At 38.6% G+C, this 15477-nt stretch overlaps 1 long non-coding RNA gene across 1 annotated transcript; it reads left to right on the top strand.

Moving 5' to 3' along the window:
- The first annotated feature begins 566 nt into the window (after window positions 1-566).
- Window positions 567-5295, top strand: LOC142855504 (uncharacterized). Its single transcript, XR_012911521.1, has 3 exons — window positions 567-635; window positions 824-966; window positions 1847-5295. It is a non-coding gene; the product is annotated as an uncharacterized LOC142855504 (long non-coding RNA).
- Window positions 5296-15477: the final 10182 nt, after the last annotated feature.

The raw sequence follows: 15477 nt of genomic DNA, 5'->3' as shown, positions 1-15477 counted from the left end.
CCTGAAGCCAAAGATGAACATACAGAGACCTGAAATCAGTGTCACACTTTGGTGAAATAAATTAATCTCTTACCTAAAATGCTTGTGATCAGAGGTGCTTCAGATTCTGGAAAATTTGCATATATGATGAGATATCCTGGGTATGGTATCTAAGTCTAGACACAACCCAATTTATGTCTTATACACCTTATACAGAAAGCCTCAAGGTAATTTTATAAATGTTTTTCATGCACTTTCATTTCAACTGTGGCCTTTTATAGGAGGCAAGGTATACAGTGAGGCAGCACAGCCAAGCTCAGGAAAGTTTTAAATTTCCAGATTTCAGCATATTTTGATTAGTGATGCTAAACCCGATCCAAATGTCCCAAAGAAAGGACATCCTATATTCCAAGAGTGCTGAACGAACACCTTGTTCCATGTGACCCACTTTTCCTACCGTCACCATGCAGAATTTTGCCAGCTACTAAGGAATTTGCTAACCATCAGCAAAGAGTATTTTCAGATTCTCTGCAATCTATTCTTGGACATTCTAACACACGGGGACATCCCTCTGTGTGCACTTGACAAAACTTGGCCAGCACACATGAGTCTATAAGAAGTGGTCCCAGAAGAGGATATAAGAATAACAGTAAAAGGTAAACTGACTTGGAGGTTTAGTTGGCTTAGAGTTCATAGATATATCTAGATGACTTGAATAAATTCAAGAATCAGGTGAATAACCCAGAGCAAATGAGTCTAATCTAAATTAGACAAGATACAAAACTGTGTCAAAATATATTAATAGATCTTTTATTATTTATTTAAAATGCTGAAAATACATAAGGTGACCTCCGCTCTTGAAGAATCGGATGCAGATGGGAAATCAAACCCGCCTGTGAGTTGGCAAAACCAAGTCGGTACTCGGCTCTACCCACCCCTCAGAAGGTTCTGCTTGAACTGCATCTGGAAGGGTGACTGGTGTTCCAGGTACATGGGCTGCTGAGGTGGGAAGGGAAAAAGCTGTGGTCTTGGGAGCCAATGCGGGATGCAGAAAAGGTGTGGTTAGGGATAATGGAACAAATGGATAACATCAACACAAACAAGTGCACATTGGAATAACTCATGCCATAAGCTATGGCAGAGAACAGGACTCTGGTCAGGTCAAATGACATCCTTTTGCACCACACTGAAGAATTCCTATGCTGCCGCTTTGATCATCTTCAACAAGTAATATTATCACACAATACCTTCTTGAAATATTTTTACTTGGTTATGCCTAAATATTGTCAAAAGAGCTTACCTAAAGTCAGATTCCTACATCCCGTCTTGCAGGTTCTAACTGTACAGGCCACAGGAGAAGCCCAGGAGAGTGCTTGTTACAAAAGGCATGTGAAATGCCTCATTGAGAATTAATAATTTAAAGGAATGCTTGTGTGAAGAAAATTGCAAATACCATCGCAGGAGAATGGAAGTATTTTTCAGGTATCAGGCATAATTTCAGAGTCCCTCAGGTTACTATAGCAATAGTAATCATGGTCAACATCACTATCACATTTGATAGTTAAGGAACTAGGCTCACATCTTTCATGGGACACAGCTCTCACAGCCCCACAGCTGGTTGACAGTATCAAGAGAGTGAACTCAGTTCAGCAACTCAGGCATTCAACCCAATGTATTCACCCTATTTTTCTTCAAACACACTAAACCAAGGTCTCAAGTGGGTAATTTGCTTGAGAGCATTGTGCATTTTAGTTAATAGTAGGTATGGGAGTGATTCCGGGTGTGGGTGGGCCAATGGCAGAAGGGTATGTGCCCATTAATTCAGAGTCCCAAATGAATGCCTTAATCCCATGGGTTATTTTCACAGTGTTTACTGTAAATCACTGCTGACTACATTGTGAATCCAAACTTTCTGGTATCACCCAACTGGAAGGAGAGTGTTGTTCGTCTGGGAATTTACCTCAGATGCCATTCCAGGCTGGAAGCAGAAGGAATTGTGCTTGCATCCAGAGATCAGATTATAAACTGAAAGCCTAATGTCATTAATAAGGGCAGTTCGATGTACTTTGAAACTGCTATATAGAATTAGTAATGTTTAGTAATATACTGTGGTGTTTTGAAACCAGCACAACCGGAGCAAAATCAAACAGTGATATGGTTAAAACAAAAACAAGTGCATTGAAATCTAATCATGTCCTTCTCCTTTATGTATTAAAATTGGAAGCTGTGAGTGATGCCTTTAATTATAGTCCTGATGTTTTAGTTGCTGAGCGGTTTATTTAAAATGACAGAATCATTTTCTTCGTACATAATTACTCCTGCTGAATTTGTTATATAAACAAATAGGGGACTAATAATTCAGAGACAGGAATAAAATTGATAGCACTCACCAGATAATAATCTTAATGTATTTATGACAGATTGATGATTCATGTGTAATTTAGTTTGAGAGTTACTTAATTAGAGAGAAAATCATTACAAACATACTTCTTCAGCAGGATCTGAACCTAAAGAACTCACGGTATTAAGTACAAAAAAAATATGGAAAAACTAAGGTAAAACACTAAAAAACAGTATTAATAAGCTATTTTTATATCCTCTTTAAATCTGCATGTGTGAATTCCCATATTGACAACTATGTAAAGATATATTAAAAGTAGATTCACTTCTTGATAATTAATGCAAAGAATAGAAATTTAGTCCTCAAGAAATGAGCCACTGTGTAAGTAGTGATATGTCCTATCCACTGACCCACTGAAACAAACAAAAGTAGACTCTCACACCGTGTGAGAATCTTGCTCTCACATGATCCTGAAGGTCACTGCCTCTTCACAGTCATGTGATCTCAGACTGAGAACTGAATTTAGTAAAACCCTATATTAAAATTTTTTTAAAGGAGCTGGAGACATACATTAGCTGTGAAGCCCTTCTACCATGTGGCAGATTCTGAAATTAATCTCTGGTCCTGAGGATCCTTAGTACCAGCACTCTCCATTCAGTGTTCAGATAACCAATACTATAACTTTTTTCTTAATAGTATATGACTCCACTCAAATGGATTGTTATAACAATGGGGAAAGGCTGAACTGGGAAAGAACCATAAAATGAGACACAAAAATGTCCAACACCTTGGCTTCTTATGTATTCTTTTTAAACCTATAAAATTCAAATGAATGTCACTCAGAAAAAAAATAATAATTGCTATACTAGAGGGAATCAACTCTGTAATATTACTCAATAAGCATATAAGCACAACTGGTAGAAGGTTAAATGCCTTCAACGGATTACTATTTCTTAGCCGATTACAGTACCTTTGTTCTGAAAGTAAGAGCGTCACTTATAGTTGAAACCTACTTATTAAGTGTACATAGGCAATACTTATTTTACCAAATTGTTCCTTGTATACAAACCACGAAAGGTAACCTGTGTTTATGATATAGATTCAAAATAAGTATCACCTTTTTTGCTGCACATTCAATGACTCAGGCATGCGGTGGACTCATCAACAGGATCTTAACATCATGTTCTGAACACTGCCTAGCTCTCACAGTACCAAAACATTCTATTTATACCACTGGGAGAGAAAAGTATTCGACAATCTTACCCAGACATGAAAACTGTGAACTATAGTAACAACTGACCTGCCAAGATGTGCCCACGGGTGTCATAGTGGCACAAAATTTGTGGAAATAACCAAACAGTTTCTGATTGGACTTAAAGCCTGGTAATGTTTACTGGACCAAAAGCTTGTGATTATCTTGGTCATAGGCCATATGAGAGAACCTAATCCTGCTAAATGGACATGGTACTAAACTTTCTCCTAAATTCTTATCTTCATGCCCATATGTTTGTACATCTCTCAACCTTCACAAGAGAATTTTCTTGTTTGAAGTAGATTAAAATTAATAAAGAAATGAAATTAATACAGAAATGATCAAAGTAGATAAGATAAGAAACTATGTACTACTGTTCAGCTCTAAATGGGAAATCTGTCTCACACACGCCCTGACAAGGATCCACAGTTATCACAGGAGAGGGGACAGAAAGATTGTAAGAGGCGGGAGTGGTGGACATGTGCAGTGAAGCATTATTGCTTGGATATGACATGGTCAGTTGCATAAGAACTCACAGAGGCATGACTGCATTCACAGGACCTGCAGGATATCAAGCCAGCTAAAATCCTAGCATGGATGTAGGAAGGACTTATTAAATCCCCATCCTAGCTGAGAGGATATTGGGAAGCAATGGCTGCTGGAAGAGGCAGAGTCAGTTTTCTTCAGGAATATGGCCTTCCAAAGACTACCCATGCTTCAGTGGGTGGTCAACGTCCATGCACATACCTCTAAGTAGACTCCGTGTGCTTAAAACAAAAGGACACAAGAAGTTGGGAAGGGAAAGTGTCAGAGGAGGATAGGGGAGGAACTGAAGGAGATGGATGGAAAACAAAAAGAATGAAGGAGTAGATTTCACGAAAACATACCATATGCACACACAAAGTTCTATTTTTAAAAGTGCAAAATCACAATTGAAACACTGGCCAATCATTTTCAAAAGAAAGAAAGGAAACTTTTTATTCCCATAATGGAAAATGAGGTTTACAAAATCGCTGAGATGTAAGCTACACTTTTCTCATTTTTCTCTTTGTTAAATCAGAATGATCTTACCTGGTTCTCATTAAAATTTAGACATAATAAAACTCAGATATTAACTGAAAATCATCCTGCAAATTCCTAGCACCTTTCAGCAGAACTAATTATATTAGAACTGTACCATAGGATAGTGAATCACTATCATGAAAGGACAAGAGAATTAAGTTATAATAAAACATGGGTAGTTATATTCCAGCACAGTGACGGACCTTTATGAGAAGGTACCTGAGTAAACCTTTGTTCGTCCTAAGCCCTGCACTGTATGCAAACATTAGGTTTTCTTGTTCAGACATTTGAATTCTTGTTCAAACATCTGACTTCTTCTCAGATGTGAGCTTTCTAAGGCCAGGCACTCTGTATTGTTTACTGGATTATAATTCTAAGTGCCTGGCACATTGTAGATGCTTACTGTGTATTTAATGAAATAATGAGTGGAATTACTGGCTTAAAATGGAAGGCACATGATTAGTTAAGGAGTTTCTCTTAAATAAAAATCCAAGTTGCCCTTAGTTCAATAGATTTAAAAATTTTTAAATCTATACTCATCAACCACTGAGTGCATAGCATGCATGAACATTGGTGATCATGTTTGAGTGTGTGCAAATTTTAATTGAGATTTCATCCAATTTTTATTTTATTTTACCCAATACTTTATCTTACACTTCCTTTGGCTCTCATAATATATATTATATGTATATGTGTACATACATACTATACTATACATACATAACATATAATAGTAATTAAATACTATATATTATAATATAGATATTATATACTGCATATGATATAGCATTGTGTTATGTGTGGATATATTATATAGCATATTATATGTGCAATTATATGTAATTACAAATATATGTATGATTATATAAATGCATAATTATATGATGTATAATAATATATAATTTTAACAACTTTTGGTGGTGTATCTTTTAATTATCTAGAATTTCTGATGTAATACAGTATTTACATAATCTCTACCTGTCCTTTATGCCACCTCCAACTTCTCCTATGCCCACCAACTCCCTTTCAAATTCATGACTTCTTTAATTTTTTCTGTTACATTAAACACACATATGTACATACATATACTTATGTATGTATGTATATATATATATATATTTATATATATATATAAATTCAAACTGCTGAGATTAATTAGTATTGCTCATATGTGTAGTGGTTTTGGTCTGACCACTTGGGATAACGCAGGGGGCCAAGACGCCTGCTATCAGATGATGTCTTCTAAATTTGGCAGAGAATAGTCTGCATCCAGAAAATCTCACCAATATGGTCACCTACGCAGTACCTGCCTGTGCAGTCACACCCCCAGATGACACACCAGTGTGCATGGGGGAATCTCACAAGACACCACTCCTACATGAAGGGCTATAAGCAATTGACGGCTACCAAGAAATGGAGAGTTGGTCTGCTCCAAGCCACACTATTTTTTAAATGTGTATGCATATTCCTTTTCTTTTTCCTTTGTGTCTTTCACATCATGCCTCCCAGTCCCACCCAAGCATACAGTTCTTTGTGCTAGTACAACATTGTTCTATTTAGTGATGCTCATGCTAACTCACCAAGATGCTTTTAAGGGATATTCTAAAGGACATTTTAGGGCACCTCAAATGGAAAGTGAGCTATAAAATTTTCCCAAAGAATACTTCCCTCCATCCACATAAACTTAACCACTTTTCTGATAGCAATATTCCTATCAGTATCAGAATGGAGCAATTGATGCCCCAACTTTCACACATCACAGTGTAATTGTTCTTATTATCTTCATTAAATAGATGAGGAAAATAAGGCTTCTAGAAACTAAACAATGTATCAAAGTATAAATGACACAAAAAAATGAGTCAATGTGTAATCTTGAACAGTATTTTTTCAAGCCTGTGTTTAAACACTGAGCTACACTGGCTCACAATGTTGTAGACCAGACTTCATTGTAACCCTACTAAACAGGTGTTTTGTTGAAAGTTTATTGTTTAAAATTCTGTCCTAGAAGTTTTCTGGACAGATAAAAACATACAAATACAGCAGTTTTCTCATGGGCTGGGCAGCATTAAAATACTGAAGTACAAAGGTAATTTGGGGGCAGCAAAATACTCCCTGTGATGCTAAGGATAGTGCCTACAGGGTACTGTATACTTGTCTTGAGGTCAGTACTAACATTCTCAGAGAATTACTGACAAATAGGCAAATATGATATCTGAATGACCATGCTTCATATATTTAATGCTAATAAATAGAACCTTACCTAAGAGACTACTGATGGGGTCAGTGACAGATGGCATATAAAACATAATGATAGAATTGAAAAAAAGAAATTAAAATATACAAACTAGAACAAGATAACAGTACTAAAGAAGTGGGGGAAAGGCATGAAAGGCAAACGTTCCACCTTACTTGGGTAGACATTACCTCCTCCAATCCGCTACACTTGAGATCATCAATCATACCTTCCACATGCAGTCTTCTTAACAGGTATTAACTTTTGGCTATTCTAACACCACCCTTCCTTCCCTTGCCCCAAAATTATCTTAAACTGAAACTGCCTCTTTCTGCCTAAGGTAAAGTGGCTCCTTTCATCTGACCATTTGTAAAACCCATTTTCTTCTCCATTCACTGTGGTTATGATCTAACTGTAGCTTTAGTGGTTATTGTGTCTAACAACACCAGTGACTGTGGGTATGATCTAACTGTAGCTTTAGTGGCTATTGTGTCTAACAACACCAGTGACTGTGGGTATGATCTAACTGTAGCTTTAGTGGTTATTGTGTCTAACAACACCAGTGACTGTGGGTATGATCTAACTGTAGCTTTAGTGGCTATTGTGTTTAACAACACCAGTGACTTGCACTCCAGTATAACCACTCTTTCAAAAATACATAATTAAAAACATTCTTATTCCTGTCTTCAAAAAAAGATCTCTGTGCCAAATGACCATAATTTTTTATATATGTATAGGAAGTTTTCTCTGAGCTATGAAGGGTTTTTAAATGAAGCTAGAATTCTTACAGGGAATTTTTTTAATGAACTGAACACAAGCATTAACACAGGAACAGTTGGATGCTAATCACTTAGCTGGCGCAAACTATATTACACAGCTAATGGAAACACCAGGGGAGCACAGGGGAAATGAGAACCCTGCGTTGGCAACAGCACAGCAATGTGTCTGTAGGCAGCTTCATGTCACCAAGCACACTTGCATTACTATAAACTACACAGAAGCACAAGTTATTAGCATAATAGCTTTAGCACCTCTTGAGAATTACCATATGTGTCATCTTGATATTATACAATTCAATAAGGAGTAGCTTGAACATTGTTGAGGAATGAGCCATTAATAAACTATTGGTCCATTCAACAGAAAAGTGACCACTGATTTGAAAAGTAATAATAATAAGTCTCTCAGAATAATATTGCATCCATTGATCTTTCATTTTAAAAACATCTCAGAGAAATGGGCATTACAAATGAGGTTCAAAGAGGTTAAGGAATTTCCCCCAATGCTACATGGATACCAAGTAGCAAAGGAAAAACTTAATTCTATATAATGCAATGCTTTACAGCCAATTTCTAGTAGGTTCCATATATTTAAGGTCTACCATGTGCCTGGCATTTGGATTCATGATCGGAGAACTGAGACCTTTGACCATAGAGGGTACAGATAAGTGAGGTCTAACAGTAGGGAAACAAACAAACAATTTACTAGTTGTTGCTAAAACAATAAGGCAAGGTGATATTTAGGAGTGGGAAAGGTGCTGCAATAGGTAAAGAAAGATCTATCTGAGGAAATAATATAATTTCAGCTGGAAAGGCATTGAGTTGGAACATCCCGGCATCAAACTTGCTGAAAGGAATGGGGATGAAGCTTGTTTTTAAGCTGCTCTTGCAAAGGAAATTAATGAAGAATATGGGACCAGGGTGGTTAAAAGCTAAACACTCCTCCATCCTCGCAAACTCACTCAGCAAGTCACACTTCAACATGGTCTAGAGAAAGAAACAGACCCAGTATGTTCAAGAAACAGTAGTCAAGATGTGAAGCCTTTAGTCTGTTGACGGGGTTTCTGTTTCACCTGGTCCTTGTCCTGCCCATTGCCTGCAATCTTTAAGTCCCAAAAAAATCATACAGAGGTCTACATTAGTTATAAACTGATTGGTCCATTAGCTTGGACTTCTTATTAACTTTTATAACTTATATTAGCCTATTATTCTTGTCTATTTTAGCCACATGGCTCAGTACCTTTTTCAGTGAGGCAATCACATCTTCCTTCATCTGTGGGTCAGGACTGCAGAGGAATGGGGTTCCTTCTTCCCAGAATTCTCCTGTTTTTATTGACCTGCCTCTACTTCCTGTCTGATTGTACCGCCTATACTTCCTGCCTGGCTACTGGCCAATCAGCATTTATTTAAAATATAATTGACAGAATACAGACCATTCTCCCACACCAGGAGACTAGTGAACATAAGATCTTGATATAAAATAAAGATAGGTCAAGCTCTACATAGATATTTCTTTGCCAATCACTTGTTTGGATTTTATCTTACTGAAAGGAGAAGAAACAGCATTTCAAGCTGGATGTGATAAAATCTGATAAAATTTCTTGGAAAAAATCTCTAGCTACTGTTTAAGAATGGGCTCAAAGAAACAAGGATGGGGGCACTCTCACTAGTTAAGGAGGAAAAGATAAAAAATCAGGATTCTATTTCAACTGAAAAATAGAACTACTGTTGTTAAGATCTTAGTTACTTTTCTATTGCTGTAATAAGACACCATGACAAAAAAAACTTACACAAAAGAAGTTTTGGGGGAATCACAGGTTCAGAGGATTAGAGTCTGTGACTCTCATGGCAGGGAGCATGGCAGCAAGCAGGCAGGCATGGCACTAGAGCAGTAGATTATCACAGACACAACAAGGCAGAGGGAGATAACTAGGAAGGGTGAATGAAGGCATACATCCTAATCCTTCCCAAATAGTCCCACCAATTGGAAACCAAATATTAAAATATATGAGCCCATGGGGCCATTCTCAATCAACCACCCCAGCGAACAAGGTGAAGATAAGGAAAATCATGGTAACTTCTGTATTTTTAGATGAAGCATCCAGGTCAAAGATGATGTTACATCAGGATTGGGAAAACATACAGTACCAGGTTTATAGGTACCAGGTCTGAAGTCAGACTTCTGTTAACATTTGTGATGTCTTCTCAATATATAGGAAAAGAATTACAGTGCATTGTGACATCCAATGCTGGGGCAGAAGCAGTTTCTGAGAATGAGTAAACACTAAGGGAAGGAAGGCAACTGTGAAAACAAAGTCACACATAACTTCATGGAGGAGTTGGTGTCTAGCTTGTACTCCTAAAAACAACAGCAAGACGAGCCTTTGAAGCTCGGGGAACAGCACATTGCACAGGCAGGAGGATTGAAAACCAGTCTGTACTGAGTTTTGCTCATTGCACCATGTCTGTCTCCTGAAAGCAGGACCAGGCTTCAAGGCTTAAAGAGACAGGAAGAAAATGGAGAGTGTTAAAGGAGGAGCCTGAGACCATGAGGGGAAAAAAGGGTTAAATGTAAAGTTAAAACCATAAGCTTGGTTCATCTCTGCCAAAGAGCAGCTCAGCAAGGTGTTACTTTCTCTAGGCTTCTTTCTTTATTTGCCAAGGGTGTAAAGACAAATTCTTTCCAGGTCAATGTTTAGGTATAAAAAGCCATATAAAATGGTGGGTATTCCTCTAGTGTCTGTTGATAATGTTTATATGTTTATTTATATGCATACACATACAAAGATTCTTCTATTTCATTTCAATTAAGGCAAAAGAGAGAAAAATATAATGCATAGTAATTTTTATAAAACTTCTACTTCCTTTATTAATCTGTGGTGAGAATTAAAGATCATGTATGTAATGAGTTGGTACATTGTTTTGCACAGAAAATACTTAAAGGATTCAGCTCTTTCTGTCATCCTTGTCAGAATTATTTTCCTGATATAAAACACATCTACAATAATTATAACCTGAAAATGTGCACACATATACTAAAAAGCTTAATGCACTGCCCACACAATATAGAATCTCAAGAAATTATCTGCCAACAAATTTTCCAAGACAAGCTAGTAACAAAAAATATCCTTCAAAAAATATATGAGTAGAATTTCTCCATCTTAACATATTAAATTCCAGTGGATTTCTACTAGAAATAGTTACTCAAATTTTGCTCAGAAATCAAGAGTACCGCTCTTGAATCTGAGTTTGATTCCCAGCACCTACAAGGTTGATTAACTCTGGTCACAGGAGATCAAACTCCCTCTTCTGGCCTGTACGGATACTACAAACATGTGGTGCACAGACATACATGCAGGCAAAACTTTCATGCACTTAGAATAATAAAACTATTTTTTTATTTTTAAAACAATCATATTTTACATACCAATTTGAATTCCCTTTCCTTCCCGTCCTCCCACTCCTCCCATCTTCTCCCCATCCCATCCCCCATCCACTCCTCAGAGAGGGTGAGGCCTCCCATGAGGAGTCAAAAAAGTCTGTCAAATCACTTAAGGCAGGACCAAGGCCCTCTTCCTTGATTCTGAGCAAGGTATTCCTCCTTAGGGTATGGGCTATGAAGAGCAGTTCATGCACTAGGGATAAATACTCGTTCCACTCTAGTGGTCCCATCAACTGCCCATGCCACACAACTGTCCCCCTCAGCATGGGGATGGAGGAAGGATGGTAGGGGAATGGGGAGGTGTGGAAGCTAAAAAATGCAAACATGTTTACATTTGGTATAATTAGCTGTGGAAAAATAAACATGGGTGATGTTAGGGATCTGAATAATCCCTGAAACTCCTGCCTTTTGTTTCCCACATCCCTACATGGTAAGAAGTGGTTTTGTTGAGGCTGGTCCTCAACAGGGAGGAAAACATGAGGGATTGAGAAGATCAAGTTGGGTTAAGGACAAAGAGGGAAAGCAAGGAAAGAGATTCCTTGAAAGAGGGAGTCATTGTGGGGTTAGTGAGAAATCAGGCACTACAGGTAAGAATCTAAACAATAGTTGAGAGAGTACATAAACTGTTCTTCCCCTATAATCAGATTGATGACTACCTTAATTATCATAATGGAACCTTCATCCAAATTCGAATCAGACAAAAATTTGGGAACAGGGGTATGGGGAGTAGAGGGGGATAGAAGGAGGGTGGAGGAAAACTTGAGGGAATGGGATGGTTGAGATGAAGGAAGAACAGATATGAGAGCAAGGAAAGAGATATCTTTTTTTTTTTTGAATTTTTCTAGACAGTGTTTCTCCGTAGCTTTTTGGTTCCTGGCCTGGAACTAGCTCTTGTAGACCAGGTTGGCCTCGAACTCACAGAGATCCACCTGCTTCTGCTTTCCAAGTGCTGGGATTAAAGGCATGCACCACCACCACCCGGCGGAAAGAGATATCTTGATTGAGGGAGCATTATGGAGTTAGCAAGAAACCTGGCTCTAGAAAAGTGTCCAAGAACCCACAGAGATGAACCCAGCTGAGACCCTAAGCAATAAAGGAGAGGGTGTCTGAACTGACCTTAACCTGTAGTCAGACTGATGATTATCTTAAATATCACCATAAAATCTTCATCCAATAACAGATGGGGAACAGAGGCAATGACCCACATCGGAGCACTAGACTGAACTCCCAAGATCCAGTTTAAGAGTGGAGGGAGTGAGAGTATGAGCAAAAAATTCAAGACCATGAGGGTGTCATCCACTGAGACAGTTTGCTTGAGCTAATGGTAGCTCACCAACTCCAACTGGACTGGGAGTGAACGAGCATGGGAACAACCACGCCCCCTGAAGGGGGTTGACAGCTGCAGAAGACTGAGGGGCCACTGATAGTGACACTGGGATGTGTCTCTACTTGCATATACTGGCTTCATGGGATCCTATCCTTTTTGGATGTAAACCTTGCTCAACCTAGATGTAGTAGGGAGGGCCTTGGACATTACACAGGGTAGGGTGCATGGCACTCCCTTAGGGTTGGAGGGGTGGGAGGAGGGTTTATGGAGGGAGAGGGAGGACTGGGAGGAGGAGAGGGAGTGGGAATTTGGATTGGTATTTTTTTAAGTAATAAAAAAGGGGGGGGAAGGAACCTTCATTTCAGTAATTGATGGAAGCAGATGTGGAGATCCACAGTTAAGCACTGGGCCAAACTTCTAGAGCCCAGTCATAGAGAGGGAGAAGCAACATTACAAGCAAAGGGGTGAAGACCAAGATAGGGATACCCACAGAAAGAACTGACCCAAGCTAGTGGGTGCTCACTGACTCCAGACTGACAACTGAGAAACCAGCATAAGACTGAACTAGGCCTTCTGAATGAGGGTGACAATAAGACTGTTTATTTTAAAAAGTAACTTGTTTAAAGAAATTAGAACACAGAACTGCTGTTTGTGGGGGATCGTCTAAAGGTAGAAAACATAAAACTACATCATCAGCATCTGAGCAAATGCTTCTCTGTTCTCTATACCTGAGAAGCATGAATTTGTCTCAACCAAATCATCTAGATACACAGTAAGAGTTTGTGGGGGGAGAGGGAATCAGTGGGTGTCCTAGTTAGGGTTTCTAGTGTTGTGAAAGCTGGGGAAGAAAGAACTTATTTGATTTACATTTCCACAGCACTGTTCATCATCAAAGGTAGTCAGGACAATAACTCAAACAGGGCAGGAACCTGGCAGGAAGAACTGATCCAGAGGCCATGGAAGGATGCTATTTACTGGCTTGCTCATCATGGCTGCTTAGCCTGCTTTTTTTTTTATAGAATCCAGAACTACCAGCCCAAAATGGATGGCAGCACTCAGAAAGGGCTGGTCCCTACTCCATCAATCTCTAATTAAGAAAATGCCTTACAGGCTTGTCCACAGCCCAACCAATGGAGGCATTTTCTTAATTGAGTCTCCCTCCTCTCAAATGACTTTAGCTTGTTTCAAGTTGATATAAAATTAGCTAGTACAGTGGGTAAATAAAGTGCTCGATTAACACTTGAGGGTTTGAATTCCAATCTAGAGAACCCACATAAAACCAGATAAAGAAATATGCATTTGTACTGTGGGACAATGGTCTTGTGCCCCGTAAAGATTTGTCACTTGTATTGATGTAATTAAACACGGATTAGCCAGTAGCCAAGCAGGAAGTTTAGGCGGGGCAACTGTAACAGGATAGTTCTGGGAAGAGGAAAAGCTCAGTCTGCAGTTGTCACCCAGACACAGAGATGAAAATGCCTTACTGATAAAAGGTACCAAGCAACATAAAATCTTAGAGAGCATGGGAAGAAATTCTAGGCACAAAAGAACAGAGTTAAGAATGGCTTCTTGGTACCCGCATTTTTTTTTCAGGTGGACTCTGTTTGCTAGAGGCAAGCACATCTCATTGAAGAGTGGTTTCCTGATTCTACTTTAGCTGCAAAAACCTTGCAGCTATTTTAAGAGCTCCCACCACCAAACACTTAAATGCTGTTTATGAATAGCCAACAGCATGCTTCTTGGTGTTGGCAGGGACTTTGAAACTCCATAGACTTGCGGCAATAAACATGGCTCCTGCCAGTACCTCCACCATGAAGTTAGACTCGCAGAAAGCTAAAGAATGGGGTGGATTCAGCCATTAAAGCCACAGCTTTAATTCTAGCCACATCACTTAGTAAATTAAAGACTCATATTATTTGAAAAAGAAAGTTATACAGTAAAGATAGATTCAGACGAAGAAAACCCTAAATGGTTTACAGTATGTTTAAAAATATATGTAGGCTTGTAAGAGAAAAGAAAAGGGATAGTCTTTAAAATAAAAAAGAAACAGAGTAGTTGTGTGTGGTGGCACACACCTTTAATCCCAGAACTTGAGAGGTAGAGGCAGGTGGATCTCTGTGAGTTAGGACAACCTGATCTACAGAGTGAGTTCCAGGACAGCCAAAGATAAACAGAGAAACCCTGTTTCAAAATGCCAAAAATTAAAAAATAAAAATAAAAGAAATAGTGTTTAAAATAAAGCCACGTAAGGTTGGAAAATACACAAAGAATCTGCATACTGTATGTTATTGTGTTGTCTTTTAATTGTTTGATGGTTAAAGAAGAAACAACAGCTACTAAAAGACATTAGATTATAAATACTATTATATATAGATGTATATGTATTTTGAAAATCCCTTGGCTTCACAATTTAAGTCAAAAAATATGTTACTTTGGAGAAGAGGTTTTTCTTTTGTTTCCACAGGAAATGAGAGGCTCTGAATTCATTCTCAGCTAAGAAAAATCAGGTTTGATCAAGAAAGAATCCCTGAAAAATTTCTGACCACAGTGGATGGCCCAGATGATCCAACATTTCAGAGGACCTTTATTGGAGTTTACTTTGAGTTGTACATCCAGAACAGCCTCAAGACTGCTGGTTGGTGTGCCTGCCTGTGGCTACTTCAGGATTTCTTATTATGGAACAAGTACCAGCAGGGACAATGACTCACAGTGGGAGCAGAATCAAGTGGAGCTGAGGCTACAGCCAGCAGAGGCATGAGGAAAGGACACAAATATCTGAATGTTGTGAATAGACCAAACAAAAGACATCCAACTTAAGCTCAGTTAACTCTTACATAAAATGACATGTGGTTAAATAGGGAAAGGCTCCAGAAAAGGGGGGGTAGGCAGGTGTGAATTCTTGGGAGTGGATGAAGGCATAGTTGGTGTACTCTAAGGGAAATGCCCTCTGCTGGAGTGTTTGTTAGGCTTATCAGGTCAGAAGGAAGTATTAACTGTGTTTTAGGTGCATAAGGAAAAGCACTCCATACCAAACATCAGGACACTGTACCTCTTGGAGAGTGGAG

Source organism: Microtus pennsylvanicus, chromosome 8 (assembly GCF_037038515.1).
Source record: "Microtus pennsylvanicus isolate mMicPen1 chromosome 8, mMicPen1.hap1, whole genome shotgun sequence".
Classification (NCBI taxonomy): domain Eukaryota; kingdom Metazoa; phylum Chordata; class Mammalia; order Rodentia; family Cricetidae; genus Microtus; species Microtus pennsylvanicus.
The sequence above is the reverse complement of the archived record's forward strand: the minus strand, read 5'-3'. Positions and strand labels throughout refer to the sequence as shown.